This window comes from Pinus tabuliformis, chromosome 1_1, assembly GCF_031772625.1.
Source record: "Pinus tabuliformis cultivar Carrire ecotype Pingquan chromosome 1_1, CPIR1, whole genome shotgun sequence".
Lineage (NCBI taxonomy): Eukaryota > Viridiplantae > Streptophyta > Pinopsida > Pinales > Pinaceae > Pinus > Pinus tabuliformis.
In genome coordinates this window covers 711,654,888-711,670,045 of record NC_142297.1, presented here as the reverse complement: position 1 = coordinate 711,670,045, position 15,158 = coordinate 711,654,888, and the positions used below count along the sequence as shown (strand labels likewise).

Below are 15,158 nucleotides of genomic sequence, written 5' to 3'. Positions count from 1 at the left end.
GGGTAACAAAAAGAAGAACGAGAGAGAGCGGGACGAAAAAGGCGTAAGCTCCGCGGCCACCGACGACGCTGCGTGGAGCTCGCGCTGCCTTTCCGTGAACGACCCACGGGTTCCTCCGAAATTCGAGTTCCTACAAAAGTACATATGATTTAAACCTCCTACCCACTCTCCCCGTGTCATCTTCGCTGCGGTGATGCGAACGGTCCTAGATTCATCGCCCGCTGCCGCAATACGTCGCCTCCGTTGCGCTGTAATCCCGCTCGCGACTTCCGACCGGGACGATAAATCGGTGCCCCCTTCTCGAACTTCCCTTGGAGCAGTCTCGAGCGAGTCGCCGTTTCCCTCAGTTAGGCCCCCCTCCTTAATGCTCCAGCGATCTCTTCGTTCGCGAGATTCCGTTATAAATCGATATATAAGTGGCCCCGCGCCGCAAAACAAGATAAGCACGCAATCCAATTTACCGTCGAGCACGCGCAGCCGCGGAGTTCCGCACTAGCGCCGATCGCTCCCGCCGAGCCGCGCAAAAAGGGGGGTAGGGTGCAACACTAGGACTTCCCGGGAGGTCACCCATCCCAGTACTACTCTAGCCCAAGCGCGCTTAACTGCGGAGTTCTGATGGGATCCGGTGCATTAACGCTGGTATGATCGCACCCGCAAAGATCTCGCCCCCTCCCCCTCTTCAAGGGAGGCCGCCGAGCCACGCGCAGCGCATGGGGCCCATCCGTGGCCCTCGATCCGAAGCGGCTCGGCGCAGGAGCTCGCCCTCTTCCCCGACTTGGCGGCGCCGCCCGCCCCGCGCGGAGCCAGCGAACCAGGGGAAGAACGGAGGGGGTAACAAAAAGAAGAACGAGAGAGAGCGGGACGAAAAAGGCGTAAGCTCCGCGGCCACCGACGACGCTGCGTGGAGCTCGCGCTGCCTTTCCGTGAACGACCCACGGGTTCCTCCGAAATTCGAGTTCCTACAAAAGTACATATGATTTAAACCTCCTACCCACTCTCCCCGTGTCATCTTCGCTGCGGTGATGCGAACGGTCCTAGATTCATCGCCCGCTGCCGCAATACGTCGCCTCCGTTGCGCTGTAATCCCGCTCGCGACTTCCGACCGGGACGATAAATCGGTGCCCCCTTCTCGAACTTCCCTTGGAGCAGTCTCGAGCGAGTCGCCGTTTCCCTCAGTTAGGCCCCCCTCCTTAATGCTCCAGCGATCTCTTCGTTCGCGAGATTCCGTTATAAATCGATATATAAGTGGCCCCGCGCCGCAAAACAAGATAAGCACGCAATCCAATTTACCGTCGAGCACGCGCAGCCGCGGAGTTCCGCACTAGCGCCGATCGCTCCCGCCGAGCCGCGCAAAAAGGGGGGTAGGGTGCAACACTAGGACTTCCCGGGAGGTCACCCATCCCAGTACTACTCTAGCCCAAGCGCGCTTAACTGCGGAGTTCTGATGGGATCCGGTGCATTAACGCTGGTATGATCGCACCCGCAAAGATCTCGCCCCCTCCCCCTCTTCAAGGGAGGCCGCCGAGCCACGCGCAGCGCATGGGGCCCATCCGTGGCCCTCGATCCGAAGCGGCTCGGCGCAGGAGCTCGCCCTCTTCCCCGACTTGGCGGCGCCGCCCGCCCCGCGCGGAGCCAGCGAACCAGGGGAAGAACGGAGGGGGTAACAAAAAGAAGAACGAGAGAGAGCGGGACGAAAAAGGCGTAAGCTCCGCGGCCACCGACGACGCTGCGTGGAGCTCGCGCTGCCTTTCCGTGAACGACCCACGGGTTCCTCCGAAATTCGAGTTCCTACAAAAGTACATATGATTTAAACCTCCTACCCACTCTCCCCGTGTCATCTTCGCTGCGGTGATGCGAACGGTCCTAGATTCATCGCCCGCTGCCGCAATACGTCGCCTCCGTTGCGCTGTAATCCCGCTCGCGACTTCCGACCGGGACGATAAATCGGTGCCCCCTTCTCGAACTTCCCTTGGAGCAGTCTCGAGCGAGTCGCCGTTTCCCTCAGTTAGGCCCCCCTCCTTAATGCTCCAGCGATCTCTTCGTTCGCGAGATTCCGTTATAAATCGATATATAAGTGGCCCCGCGCCGCAAAACAAGATAAGCACGCAATCCAATTTACCGTCGAGCACGCGCAGCCGCGGAGTTCCGCACTAGCGCCGATCGCTCCCGCCGAGCCGCGCAAAAAGGGGGGTAGGGTGCAACACTAGGACTTCCCGGGAGGTCACCCATCCCAGTACTACTCTAGCCCAAGCGCGCTTAACTGCGGAGTTCTGATGGGATCCGGTGCATTAACGCTGGTATGATCGCACCCGCAAAGATCTCGCCCCCTCCCCCTCTTCAAGGGAGGCCGCCGAGCCACGCGCAGCGCATGGGGCCCATCCGTGGCCCTCGATCCGAAGCGGCTCGGCGCAGGAGCTCGCCCTCTTCCCCGACTTGGCGGCGCCGCCCGCCCCGCGCGGAGCCAGCGAACCAGGGGAAGAACGGAGGGGGTAACAAAAAGAAGAACGAGAGAGAGCGGGACGAAAAAGGCGTAAGCTCCGCGGCCACCGACGACGCTGCGTGGAGCTCGCGCTGCCTTTCCGTGAACGACCCACGGGTTCCTCCGAAATTCGAGTTCCTACAAAAGTACATATGATTTAAACCTCCTACCCACTCTCCCCGTGTCATCTTCGCTGCGGTGATGCGAACGGTCCTAGATTCATCGCCCGCTGCCGCAATACGTCGCCTCCGTTGCGCTGTAATCCCGCTCGCGACTTCCGACCGGGACGATAAATCGGTGCCCCCTTCTCGAACTTCCCTTGGAGCAGTCTCGAGCGAGTCGCCGTTTCCCTCAGTTAGGCCCCCCTCCTTAATGCTCCAGCGATCTCTTCGTTCGCGAGATTCCGTTATAAATCGATATATAAGTGGCCCCGCGCCGCAAAACAAGATAAGCACGCAATCCAATTTACCGTCGAGCACGCGCAGCCGCGGAGTTCCGCACTAGCGCCGATCGCTCCCGCCGAGCCGCGCAAAAAGGGGGGTAGGGTGCAACACTAGGACTTCCCGGGAGGTCACCCATCCCAGTACTACTCTAGCCCAAGCGCGCTTAACTGCGGAGTTCTGATGGGATCCGGTGCATTAACGCTGGTATGATCGCACCCGCAAAGATCTCGCCCCCTCCCCCTCTTCAAGGGAGGCCGCCGAGCCACGCGCAGCGCATGGGGCCCATCCGTGGCCCTCGATCCGAAGCGGCTCGGCGCAGGAGCTCGCCCTCTTCCCCGACTTGGCGGCGCCGCCCGCCCCGCGCGGAGCCAGCGAACCAGGGGAAGAACGGAGGGGGTAACAAAAAGAAGAACGAGAGAGAGCGGGACGAAAAAGGCGTAAGCTCCGCGGCCACCGACGACGCTGCGTGGAGCTCGCGCTGCCTTTCCGTGAACGACCCACGGGTTCCTCCGAAATTCGAGTTCCTACAAAAGTACATATGATTTAAACCTCCTACCCACTCTCCCCGTGTCATCTTCGCTGCGGTGATGCGAACGGTCCTAGATTCATCGCCCGCTGCCGCAATACGTCGCCTCCGTTGCGCTGTAATCCCGCTCGCGACTTCCGACCGGGACGATAAATCGGTGCCCCCTTCTCGAACTTCCCTTGGAGCAGTCTCGAGCGAGTCGCCGTTTCCCTCAGTTAGGCCCCCCTCCTTAATGCTCCAGCGATCTCTTCGTTCGCGAGATTCCGTTATAAATCGATATATAAGTGGCCCCGCGCCGCAAAACAAGATAAGCACGCAATCCAATTTACCGTCGAGCACGCGCAGCCGCGGAGTTCCGCACTAGCGCCGATCGCTCCCGCCGAGCCGCGCAAAAAGGGGGGTAGGGTGCAACACTAGGACTTCCCGGGAGGTCACCCATCCCAGTACTACTCTAGCCCAAGCGCGCTTAACTGCGGAGTTCTGATGGGATCCGGTGCATTAACGCTGGTATGATCGCACCCGCAAAGATCTCGCCCCCTCCCCCTCTTCAAGGGAGGCCGCCGAGCCACGCGCAGCGCATGGGGCCCATCCGTGGCCCTCGATCCGAAGCGGCTCGGCGCAGGAGCTCGCCCTCTTCCCCGACTTGGCGGCGCCGCCCGCCCCGCGCGGAGCCAGCGAACCAGGGGAAGAACGGAGGGGGTAACAAAAAGAAGAACGAGAGAGAGCGGGACGAAAAAGGCGTAAGCTCCGCGGCCACCGACGACGCTGCGTGGAGCTCGCGCTGCCTTTCCGTGAACGACCCACGGGTTCCTCCGAAATTCGAGTTCCTACAAAAGTACATATGATTTAAACCTCCTACCCACTCTCCCCGTGTCATCTTCGCTGCGGTGATGCGAACGGTCCTAGATTCATCGCCCGCTGCCGCAATACGTCGCCTCCGTTGCGCTGTAATCCCGCTCGCGACTTCCGACCGGGACGATAAATCGGTGCCCCCTTCTCGAACTTCCCTTGGAGCAGTCTCGAGCGAGTCGCCGTTTCCCTCAGTTAGGCCCCCCTCCTTAATGCTCCAGCGATCTCTTCGTTCGCGAGATTCCGTTATAAATCGATATATAAGTGGCCCCGCGCCGCAAAACAAGATAAGCACGCAATCCAATTTACCGTCGAGCACGCGCAGCCGCGGAGTTCCGCACTAGCGCCGATCGCTCCCGCCGAGCCGCGCAAAAAGGGGGGTAGGGTGCAACACTAGGACTTCCCGGGAGGTCACCCATCCCAGTACTACTCTAGCCCAAGCGCGCTTAACTGCGGAGTTCTGATGGGATCCGGTGCATTAACGCTGGTATGATCGCACCCGCAAAGATCTCGCCCCCTCCCCCTCTTCAAGGGAGGCCGCCGAGCCACGCGCAGCGCATGGGGCCCATCCGTGGCCCTCGATCCGAAGCGGCTCGGCGCAGGAGCTCGCCCTCTTCCCCGACTTGGCGGCGCCGCCCGCCCCGCGCGGAGCCAGCGAACCAGGGGAAGAACGGAGGGGGTAACAAAAAGAAGAACGAGAGAGAGCGGGACGAAAAAGGCGTAAGCTCCGCGGCCACCGACGACGCTGCGTGGAGCTCGCGCTGCCTTTCCGTGAACGACCCACGGGTTCCTCCGAAATTCGAGTTCCTACAAAAGTACATATGATTTAAACCTCCTACCCACTCTCCCCGTGTCATCTTCGCTGCGGTGATGCGAACGGTCCTAGATTCATCGCCCGCTGCCGCAATACGTCGCCTCCGTTGCGCTGTAATCCCGCTCGCGACTTCCGACCGGGACGATAAATCGGTGCCCCCTTCTCGAACTTCCCTTGGAGCAGTCTCGAGCGAGTCGCCGTTTCCCTCAGTTAGGCCCCCCTCCTTAATGCTCCAGCGATCTCTTCGTTCGCGAGATTCCGTTATAAATCGATATATAAGTGGCCCCGCGCCGCAAAACAAGATAAGCACGCAATCCAATTTACCGTCGAGCACGCGCAGCCGCGGAGTTCCGCACTAGCGCCGATCGCTCCCGCCGAGCCGCGCAAAAAGGGGGGTAGGGTGCAACACTAGGACTTCCCGGGAGGTCACCCATCCCAGTACTACTCTAGCCCAAGCGCGCTTAACTGCGGAGTTCTGATGGGATCCGGTGCATTAACGCTGGTATGATCGCACCCGCAAAGATCTCGCCCCCTCCCCCTCTTCAAGGGAGGCCGCCGAGCCACGCGCAGCGCATGGGGCCCATCCGTGGCCCTCGATCCGAAGCGGCTCGGCGCAGGAGCTCGCCCTCTTCCCCGACTTGGCGGCGCCGCCCGCCCCGCGCGGAGCCAGCGAACCAGGGGAAGAACGGAGGGGGTAACAAAAAGAAGAACGAGAGAGAGCGGGACGAAAAAGGCGTAAGCTCCGCGGCCACCGACGACGCTGCGTGGAGCTCGCGCTGCCTTTCCGTGAACGACCCACGGGTTCCTCCGAAATTCGAGTTCCTACAAAAGTACATATGATTTAAACCTCCTACCCACTCTCCCCGTGTCATCTTCGCTGCGGTGATGCGAACGGTCCTAGATTCATCGCCCGCTGCCGCAATACGTCGCCTCCGTTGCGCTGTAATCCCGCTCGCGACTTCCGACCGGGACGATAAATCGGTGCCCCCTTCTCGAACTTCCCTTGGAGCAGTCTCGAGCGAGTCGCCGTTTCCCTCAGTTAGGCCCCCCTCCTTAATGCTCCAGCGATCTCTTCGTTCGCGAGATTCCGTTATAAATCGATATATAAGTGGCCCCGCGCCGCAAAACAAGATAAGCACGCAATCCAATTTACCGTCGAGCACGCGCAGCCGCGGAGTTCCGCACTAGCGCCGATCGCTCCCGCCGAGCCGCGCAAAAAGGGGGGTAGGGTGCAACACTAGGACTTCCCGGGAGGTCACCCATCCCAGTACTACTCTAGCCCAAGCGCGCTTAACTGCGGAGTTCTGATGGGATCCGGTGCATTAACGCTGGTATGATCGCACCCGCAAAGATCTCGCCCCCTCCCCCTCTTCAAGGGAGGCCGCCGAGCCACGCGCAGCGCATGGGGCCCATCCGTGGCCCTCGATCCGAAGCGGCTCGGCGCAGGAGCTCGCCCTCTTCCCCGACTTGGCGGCGCCGCCCGCCCCGCGCGGAGCCAGCGAACCAGGGGAAGAACGGAGGGGGTAACAAAAAGAAGAACGAGAGAGAGCGGGACGAAAAAGGCGTAAGCTCCGCGGCCACCGACGACGCTGCGTGGAGCTCGCGCTGCCTTTCCGTGAACGACCCACGGGTTCCTCCGAAATTCGAGTTCCTACAAAAGTACATATGATTTAAACCTCCTACCCACTCTCCCCGTGTCATCTTCGCTGCGGTGATGCGAACGGTCCTAGATTCATCGCCCGCTGCCGCAATACGTCGCCTCCGTTGCGCTGTAATCCCGCTCGCGACTTCCGACCGGGACGATAAATCGGTGCCCCCTTCTCGAACTTCCCTTGGAGCAGTCTCGAGCGAGTCGCCGTTTCCCTCAGTTAGGCCCCCCTCCTTAATGCTCCAGCGATCTCTTCGTTCGCGAGATTCCGTTATAAATCGATATATAAGTGGCCCCGCGCCGCAAAACAAGATAAGCACGCAATCCAATTTACCGTCGAGCACGCGCAGCCGCGGAGTTCCGCACTAGCGCCGATCGCTCCCGCCGAGCCGCGCAAAAAGGGGGGTAGGGTGCAACACTAGGACTTCCCGGGAGGTCACCCATCCCAGTACTACTCTAGCCCAAGCGCGCTTAACTGCGGAGTTCTGATGGGATCCGGTGCATTAACGCTGGTATGATCGCACCCGCAAAGATCTCGCCCCCTCCCCCTCTTCAAGGGAGGCCGCCGAGCCACGCGCAGCGCATGGGGCCCATCCGTGGCCCTCGATCCGAAGCGGCTCGGCGCAGGAGCTCGCCCTCTTCCCCGACTTGGCGGCGCCGCCCGCCCCGCGCGGAGCCAGCGAACCAGGGGAAGAACGGAGGGGGTAACAAAAAGAAGAACGAGAGAGAGCGGGACGAAAAAGGCGTAAGCTCCGCGGCCACCGACGACGCTGCGTGGAGCTCGCGCTGCCTTTCCGTGAACGACCCACGGGTTCCTCCGAAATTCGAGTTCCTACAAAAGTACATATGATTTAAACCTCCTACCCACTCTCCCCGTGTCATCTTCGCTGCGGTGATGCGAACGGTCCTAGATTCATCGCCCGCTGCCGCAATACGTCGCCTCCGTTGCGCTGTAATCCCGCTCGCGACTTCCGACCGGGACGATAAATCGGTGCCCCCTTCTCGAACTTCCCTTGGAGCAGTCTCGAGCGAGTCGCCGTTTCCCTCAGTTAGGCCCCCCTCCTTAATGCTCCAGCGATCTCTTCGTTCGCGAGATTCCGTTATAAATCGATATATAAGTGGCCCCGCGCCGCAAAACAAGATAAGCACGCAATCCAATTTACCGTCGAGCACGCGCAGCCGCGGAGTTCCGCACTAGCGCCGATCGCTCCCGCCGAGCCGCGCAAAAAGGGGGGTAGGGTGCAACACTAGGACTTCCCGGGAGGTCACCCATCCCAGTACTACTCTAGCCCAAGCGCGCTTAACTGCGGAGTTCTGATGGGATCCGGTGCATTAACGCTGGTATGATCGCACCCGCAAAGATCTCGCCCCCTCCCCCTCTTCAAGGGAGGCCGCCGAGCCACGCGCAGCGCATGGGGCCCATCCGTGGCCCTCGATCCGAAGCGGCTCGGCGCAGGAGCTCGCCCTCTTCCCCGACTTGGCGGCGCCGCCCGCCCCGCGCGGAGCCAGCGAACCAGGGGAAGAACGGAGGGGGTAACAAAAAGAAGAACGAGAGAGAGCGGGACGAAAAAGGCGTAAGCTCCGCGGCCACCGACGACGCTGCGTGGAGCTCGCGCTGCCTTTCCGTGAACGACCCACGGGTTCCTCCGAAATTCGAGTTCCTACAAAAGTACATATGATTTAAACCTCCTACCCACTCTCCCCGTGTCATCTTCGCTGCGGTGATGCGAACGGTCCTAGATTCATCGCCCGCTGCCGCAATACGTCGCCTCCGTTGCGCTGTAATCCCGCTCGCGACTTCCGACCGGGACGATAAATCGGTGCCCCCTTCTCGAACTTCCCTTGGAGCAGTCTCGAGCGAGTCGCCGTTTCCCTCAGTTAGGCCCCCCTCCTTAATGCTCCAGCGATCTCTTCGTTCGCGAGATTCCGTTATAAATCGATATATAAGTGGCCCCGCGCCGCAAAACAAGATAAGCACGCAATCCAATTTACCGTCGAGCACGCGCAGCCGCGGAGTTCCGCACTAGCGCCGATCGCTCCCGCCGAGCCGCGCAAAAAGGGGGGTAGGGTGCAACACTAGGACTTCCCGGGAGGTCACCCATCCCAGTACTACTCTAGCCCAAGCGCGCTTAACTGCGGAGTTCTGATGGGATCCGGTGCATTAACGCTGGTATGATCGCACCCGCAAAGATCTCGCCCCCTCCCCCTCTTCAAGGGAGGCCGCCGAGCCACGCGCAGCGCATGGGGCCCATCCGTGGCCCTCGATCCGAAGCGGCTCGGCGCAGGAGCTCGCCCTCTTCCCCGACTTGGCGGCGCCGCCCGCCCCGCGCGGAGCCAGCGAACCAGGGGAAGAACGGAGGGGGTAACAAAAAGAAGAACGAGAGAGAGCGGGACGAAAAAGGCGTAAGCTCCGCGGCCACCGACGACGCTGCGTGGAGCTCGCGCTGCCTTTCCGTGAACGACCCACGGGTTCCTCCGAAATTCGAGTTCCTACAAAAGTACATATGATTTAAACCTCCTACCCACTCTCCCCGTGTCATCTTCGCTGCGGTGATGCGAACGGTCCTAGATTCATCGCCCGCTGCCGCAATACGTCGCCTCCGTTGCGCTGTAATCCCGCTCGCGACTTCCGACCGGGACGATAAATCGGTGCCCCCTTCTCGAACTTCCCTTGGAGCAGTCTCGAGCGAGTCGCCGTTTCCCTCAGTTAGGCCCCCCTCCTTAATGCTCCAGCGATCTCTTCGTTCGCGAGATTCCGTTATAAATCGATATATAAGTGGCCCCGCGCCGCAAAACAAGATAAGCACGCAATCCAATTTACCGTCGAGCACGCGCAGCCGCGGAGTTCCGCACTAGCGCCGATCGCTCCCGCCGAGCCGCGCAAAAAGGGGGGTAGGGTGCAACACTAGGACTTCCCGGGAGGTCACCCATCCCAGTACTACTCTAGCCCAAGCGCGCTTAACTGCGGAGTTCTGATGGGATCCGGTGCATTAACGCTGGTATGATCGCACCCGCAAAGATCTCGCCCCCTCCCCCTCTTCAAGGGAGGCCGCCGAGCCACGCGCAGCGCATGGGGCCCATCCGTGGCCCTCGATCCGAAGCGGCTCGGCGCAGGAGCTCGCCCTCTTCCCCGACTTGGCGGCGCCGCCCGCCCCGCGCGGAGCCAGCGAACCAGGGGAAGAACGGAGGGGGTAACAAAAAGAAGAACGAGAGAGAGCGGGACGAAAAAGGCGTAAGCTCCGCGGCCACCGACGACGCTGCGTGGAGCTCGCGCTGCCTTTCCGTGAACGACCCACGGGTTCCTCCGAAATTCGAGTTCCTACAAAAGTACATATGATTTAAACCTCCTACCCACTCTCCCCGTGTCATCTTCGCTGCGGTGATGCGAACGGTCCTAGATTCATCGCCCGCTGCCGCAATACGTCGCCTCCGTTGCGCTGTAATCCCGCTCGCGACTTCCGACCGGGACGATAAATCGGTGCCCCCTTCTCGAACTTCCCTTGGAGCAGTCTCGAGCGAGTCGCCGTTTCCCTCAGTTAGGCCCCCCTCCTTAATGCTCCAGCGATCTCTTCGTTCGCGAGATTCCGTTATAAATCGATATATAAGTGGCCCCGCGCCGCAAAACAAGATAAGCACGCAATCCAATTTACCGTCGAGCACGCGCAGCCGCGGAGTTCCGCACTAGCGCCGATCGCTCCCGCCGAGCCGCGCAAAAAGGGGGGTAGGGTGCAACACTAGGACTTCCCGGGAGGTCACCCATCCCAGTACTACTCTAGCCCAAGCGCGCTTAACTGCGGAGTTCTGATGGGATCCGGTGCATTAACGCTGGTATGATCGCACCCGCAAAGATCTCGCCCCCTCCCCCTCTTCAAGGGAGGCCGCCGAGCCACGCGCAGCGCATGGGGCCCATCCGTGGCCCTCGATCCGAAGCGGCTCGGCGCAGGAGCTCGCCCTCTTCCCCGACTTGGCGGCGCCGCCCGCCCCGCGCGGAGCCAGCGAACCAGGGGAAGAACGGAGGGGGTAACAAAAAGAAGAACGAGAGAGAGCGGGACGAAAAAGGCGTAAGCTCCGCGGCCACCGACGACGCTGCGTGGAGCTCGCGCTGCCTTTCCGTGAACGACCCACGGGTTCCTCCGAAATTCGAGTTCCTACAAAAGTACATATGATTTAAACCTCCTACCCACTCTCCCCGTGTCATCTTCGCTGCGGTGATGCGAACGGTCCTAGATTCATCGCCCGCTGCCGCAATACGTCGCCTCCGTTGCGCTGTAATCCCGCTCGCGACTTCCGACCGGGACGATAAATCGGTGCCCCCTTCTCGAACTTCCCTTGGAGCAGTCTCGAGCGAGTCGCCGTTTCCCTCAGTTAGGCCCCCCTCCTTAATGCTCCAGCGATCTCTTCGTTCGCGAGATTCCGTTATAAATCGATATATAAGTGGCCCCGCGCCGCAAAACAAGATAAGCACGCAATCCAATTTACCGTCGAGCACGCGCAGCCGCGGAGTTCCGCACTAGCGCCGATCGCTCCCGCCGAGCCGCGCAAAAAGGGGGGTAGGGTGCAACACTAGGACTTCCCGGGAGGTCACCCATCCCAGTACTACTCTAGCCCAAGCGCGCTTAACTGCGGAGTTCTGATGGGATCCGGTGCATTAACGCTGGTATGATCGCACCCGCAAAGATCTCGCCCCCTCCCCCTCTTCAAGGGAGGCCGCCGAGCCACGCGCAGCGCATGGGGCCCATCCGTGGCCCTCGATCCGAAGCGGCTCGGCGCAGGAGCTCGCCCTCTTCCCCGACTTGGCGGCGCCGCCCGCCCCGCGCGGAGCCAGCGAACCAGGGGAAGAACGGAGGGGGTAACAAAAAGAAGAACGAGAGAGAGCGGGACGAAAAAGGCGTAAGCTCCGCGGCCACCGACGACGCTGCGTGGAGCTCGCGCTGCCTTTCCGTGAACGACCCACGGGTTCCTCCGAAATTCGAGTTCCTACAAAAGTACATATGATTTAAACCTCCTACCCACTCTCCCCGTGTCATCTTCGCTGCGGTGATGCGAACGGTCCTAGATTCATCGCCCGCTGCCGCAATACGTCGCCTCCGTTGCGCTGTAATCCCGCTCGCGACTTCCGACCGGGACGATAAATCGGTGCCCCCTTCTCGAACTTCCCTTGGAGCAGTCTCGAGCGAGTCGCCGTTTCCCTCAGTTAGGCCCCCCTCCTTAATGCTCCAGCGATCTCTTCGTTCGCGAGATTCCGTTATAAATCGATATATAAGTGGCCCCGCGCCGCAAAACAAGATAAGCACGCAATCCAATTTACCGTCGAGCACGCGCAGCCGCGGAGTTCCGCACTAGCGCCGATCGCTCCCGCCGAGCCGCGCAAAAAGGGGGGTAGGGTGCAACACTAGGACTTCCCGGGAGGTCACCCATCCCAGTACTACTCTAGCCCAAGCGCGCTTAACTGCGGAGTTCTGATGGGATCCGGTGCATTAACGCTGGTATGATCGCACCCGCAAAGATCTCGCCCCCTCCCCCTCTTCAAGGGAGGCCGCCGAGCCACGCGCAGCGCATGGGGCCCATCCGTGGCCCTCGATCCGAAGCGGCTCGGCGCAGGAGCTCGCCCTCTTCCCCGACTTGGCGGCGCCGCCCGCCCCGCGCGGAGCCAGCGAACCAGGGGAAGAACGGAGGGGGTAACAAAAAGAAGAACGAGAGAGAGCGGGACGAAAAAGGCGTAAGCTCCGCGGCCACCGACGACGCTGCGTGGAGCTCGCGCTGCCTTTCCGTGAACGACCCACGGGTTCCTCCGAAATTCGAGTTCCTACAAAAGTACATATGATTTAAACCTCCTACCCACTCTCCCCGTGTCATCTTCGCTGCGGTGATGCGAACGGTCCTAGATTCATCGCCCGCTGCCGCAATACGTCGCCTCCGTTGCGCTGTAATCCCGCTCGCGACTTCCGACCGGGACGATAAATCGGTGCCCCCTTCTCGAACTTCCCTTGGAGCAGTCTCGAGCGAGTCGCCGTTTCCCTCAGTTAGGCCCCCCTCCTTAATGCTCCAGCGATCTCTTCGTTCGCGAGATTCCGTTATAAATCGATATATAAGTGGCCCCGCGCCGCAAAACAAGATAAGCACGCAATCCAATTTACCGTCGAGCACGCGCAGCCGCGGAGTTCCGCACTAGCGCCGATCGCTCCCGCCGAGCCGCGCAAAAAGGGGGGTAGGGTGCAACACTAGGACTTCCCGGGAGGTCACCCATCCCAGTACTACTCTAGCCCAAGCGCGCTTAACTGCGGAGTTCTGATGGGATCCGGTGCATTAACGCTGGTATGATCGCACCCGCAAAGATCTCGCCCCCTCCCCCTCTTCAAGGGAGGCCGCCGAGCCACGCGCAGCGCATGGGGCCCATCCGTGGCCCTCGATCCGAAGCGGCTCGGCGCAGGAGCTCGCCCTCTTCCCCGACTTGGCGGCGCCGCCCGCCCCGCGCGGAGCCAGCGAACCAGGGGAAGAACGGAGGGGGTAACAAAAAGAAGAACGAGAGAGAGCGGGACGAAAAAGGCGTAAGCTCCGCGGCCACCGACGACGCTGCGTGGAGCTCGCGCTGCCTTTCCGTGAACGACCCACGGGTTCCTCCGAAATTCGAGTTCCTACAAAAGTACATATGATTTAAACCTCCTACCCACTCTCCCCGTGTCATCTTCGCTGCGGTGATGCGAACGGTCCTAGATTCATCGCCCGCTGCCGCAATACGTCGCCTCCGTTGCGCTGTAATCCCGCTCGCGACTTCCGACCGGGACGATAAATCGGTGCCCCCTTCTCGAACTTCCCTTGGAGCAGTCTCGAGCGAGTCGCCGTTTCCCTCAGTTAGGCCCCCCTCCTTAATGCTCCAGCGATCTCTTCGTTCGCGAGATTCCGTTATAAATCGATATATAAGTGGCCCCGCGCCGCAAAACAAGATAAGCACGCAATCCAATTTACCGTCGAGCACGCGCAGCCGCGGAGTTCCGCACTAGCGCCGATCGCTCCCGCCGAGCCGCGCAAAAAGGGGGGTAGGGTGCAACACTAGGACTTCCCGGGAGGTCACCCATCCCAGTACTACTCTAGCCCAAGCGCGCTTAACTGCGGAGTTCTGATGGGATCCGGTGCATTAACGCTGGTATGATCGCACCCGCAAAGATCTCGCCCCCTCCCCCTCTTCAAGGGAGGCCGCCGAGCCACGCGCAGCGCATGGGGCCCATCCGTGGCCCTCGATCCGAAGCGGCTCGGCGCAGGAGCTCGCCCTCTTCCCCGACTTGGCGGCGCCGCCCGCCCCGCGCGGAGCCAGCGAACCAGGGGAAGAACGGAGGGGGTAACAAAAAGAAGAACGAGAGAGAGCGGGACGAAAAAGGCGTAAGCTCCGCGGCCACCGACGACGCTGCGTGGAGCTCGCGCTGCCTTTCCGTGAACGACCCACGGGTTCCTCCGAAATTCGAGTTCCTACAAAAGTACATATGATTTAAACCTCCTACCCACTCTCCCCGTGTCATCTTCGCTGCGGTGATGCGAACGGTCCTAGATTCATCGCCCGCTGCCGCAATACGTCGCCTCCGTTGCGCTGTAATCCCGCTCGCGACTTCCGACCGGGACGATAAATCGGTGCCCCCTTCTCGAACTTCCCTTGGAGCAGTCTCGAGCGAGTCGCCGTTTCCCTCAGTTAGGCCCCCCTCCTTAATGCTCCAGCGATCTCTTCGTTCGCGAGATTCCGTTATAAATCGATATATAAGTGGCCCCGCGCCGCAAAACAAGATAAGCACGCAATCCAATTTACCGTCGAGCACGCGCAGCCGCGGAGTTCCGCACTAGCGCCGATCGCTCCCGCCGAGCCGCGCAAAAAGGGGGGTAGGGTGCAACACTAGGACTTCCCGGGAGGTCACCCATCCCAGTACTACTCTAGCCCAAGCGCGCTTAACTGCGGAGTTCTGATGGGATCCGGTGCATTAACGCTGGTATGATCGCACCCGCAAAGATCTCGCCCCCTCCCCCTCTTCAAGGGAGGCCGCCGAGCCACGCGCAGCGCATGGGGCCCATCCGTGGCCCTCGATCCGAAGCGGCTCGGCGCAGGAGCTCGCCCTCTTCCCCGACTTGGCGGCGCCGCCCGCCCCGCGCGGAGCCAGCGAACCAGGGGAAGAACGGAGGGGGTAACAAAAAGAAGAACGAGAGAGAGCGGGACGAAAAAGGCGTAAGCTCCGCGGCCACCGACGACGCTGCGTGGAGCTCGCGCTGCCTTTCCGTGAACGACCCACGGGTTCCTCCGAAATTCGAGTTCCTACAAAAGTACATATGATTTAAACCTCCTACCCACTCTCCCCGTGTCATCTTCGCTGCGGTGATGCGAACGGTCCTAGATTCATCGCCCGCTGCCGCAATACGTC

At 61.1% G+C, this 15,158-nt stretch overlaps 18 non-coding genes across 18 annotated transcripts; all 18 read right to left on the bottom strand.

Annotated features, from left to right (window-relative positions):
* Positions 1–534: 534 nt before the first annotated feature.
* Positions 535–653, bottom strand: LOC149215763 (5S ribosomal RNA). The gene has a single exon (XR_016251415.1). It is a non-coding gene; the product is annotated as a 5S ribosomal RNA (ribosomal RNA).
* A 710-nt stretch (positions 654–1,363) lies between these two features.
* On the bottom strand, positions 1,364–1,482 carry LOC149215762 (5S ribosomal RNA). Its single transcript, XR_016251414.1, has one exon. It is a non-coding gene; the product is annotated as a 5S ribosomal RNA (ribosomal RNA).
* A 710-nt stretch (positions 1,483–2,192) lies between these two features.
* LOC149215761 (5S ribosomal RNA) lies at positions 2,193–2,311 on the bottom strand. Its single transcript, XR_016251413.1, has one exon. It is a non-coding gene; the product is annotated as a 5S ribosomal RNA (ribosomal RNA).
* Positions 2,312–3,021: 710 nt separating this feature from the next.
* Positions 3,022–3,140, bottom strand: LOC149215760 (5S ribosomal RNA). The gene has a single exon (XR_016251412.1). It is a non-coding gene; the product is annotated as a 5S ribosomal RNA (ribosomal RNA).
* Positions 3,141–3,850: 710 nt separating this feature from the next.
* On the bottom strand, positions 3,851–3,969 carry LOC149215759 (5S ribosomal RNA). Its single transcript, XR_016251411.1, has one exon. It is a non-coding gene; the product is annotated as a 5S ribosomal RNA (ribosomal RNA).
* Positions 3,970–4,679: 710 nt separating this feature from the next.
* LOC149215758 (5S ribosomal RNA) lies at positions 4,680–4,798 on the bottom strand. Its single transcript, XR_016251410.1, has one exon. It is a non-coding gene; the product is annotated as a 5S ribosomal RNA (ribosomal RNA).
* Positions 4,799–5,508: 710 nt separating this feature from the next.
* Positions 5,509–5,627, bottom strand: LOC149215757 (5S ribosomal RNA). Its single transcript, XR_016251409.1, has one exon. It is a non-coding gene; the product is annotated as a 5S ribosomal RNA (ribosomal RNA).
* A 710-nt stretch (positions 5,628–6,337) lies between these two features.
* LOC149215756 (5S ribosomal RNA) lies at positions 6,338–6,456 on the bottom strand. The gene has a single exon (XR_016251408.1). It is a non-coding gene; the product is annotated as a 5S ribosomal RNA (ribosomal RNA).
* A 710-nt stretch (positions 6,457–7,166) lies between these two features.
* On the bottom strand, positions 7,167–7,285 carry LOC149215755 (5S ribosomal RNA). The gene has a single exon (XR_016251406.1). It is a non-coding gene; the product is annotated as a 5S ribosomal RNA (ribosomal RNA).
* Positions 7,286–7,995: 710 nt separating this feature from the next.
* On the bottom strand, positions 7,996–8,114 carry LOC149215754 (5S ribosomal RNA). The gene has a single exon (XR_016251405.1). It is a non-coding gene; the product is annotated as a 5S ribosomal RNA (ribosomal RNA).
* Positions 8,115–8,824: 710 nt separating this feature from the next.
* Positions 8,825–8,943, bottom strand: LOC149215753 (5S ribosomal RNA). The gene has a single exon (XR_016251404.1). It is a non-coding gene; the product is annotated as a 5S ribosomal RNA (ribosomal RNA).
* A 710-nt stretch (positions 8,944–9,653) lies between these two features.
* On the bottom strand, positions 9,654–9,772 carry LOC149215752 (5S ribosomal RNA). Its single transcript, XR_016251403.1, has one exon. It is a non-coding gene; the product is annotated as a 5S ribosomal RNA (ribosomal RNA).
* A 710-nt stretch (positions 9,773–10,482) lies between these two features.
* Positions 10,483–10,601, bottom strand: LOC149215751 (5S ribosomal RNA). Its single transcript, XR_016251402.1, has one exon. It is a non-coding gene; the product is annotated as a 5S ribosomal RNA (ribosomal RNA).
* Positions 10,602–11,311: 710 nt separating this feature from the next.
* Positions 11,312–11,430, bottom strand: LOC149215750 (5S ribosomal RNA). The gene has a single exon (XR_016251401.1). It is a non-coding gene; the product is annotated as a 5S ribosomal RNA (ribosomal RNA).
* A 710-nt stretch (positions 11,431–12,140) lies between these two features.
* LOC149215749 (5S ribosomal RNA) lies at positions 12,141–12,259 on the bottom strand. The gene has a single exon (XR_016251400.1). It is a non-coding gene; the product is annotated as a 5S ribosomal RNA (ribosomal RNA).
* Positions 12,260–12,969: 710 nt separating this feature from the next.
* On the bottom strand, positions 12,970–13,088 carry LOC149215748 (5S ribosomal RNA). The gene has a single exon (XR_016251399.1). It is a non-coding gene; the product is annotated as a 5S ribosomal RNA (ribosomal RNA).
* A 710-nt stretch (positions 13,089–13,798) lies between these two features.
* LOC149215747 (5S ribosomal RNA) lies at positions 13,799–13,917 on the bottom strand. Its single transcript, XR_016251398.1, has one exon. It is a non-coding gene; the product is annotated as a 5S ribosomal RNA (ribosomal RNA).
* Positions 13,918–14,627: 710 nt separating this feature from the next.
* LOC149215746 (5S ribosomal RNA) lies at positions 14,628–14,746 on the bottom strand. The gene has a single exon (XR_016251397.1). It is a non-coding gene; the product is annotated as a 5S ribosomal RNA (ribosomal RNA).
* Between the last annotated feature and the right edge of the window lie 412 nt (positions 14,747–15,158).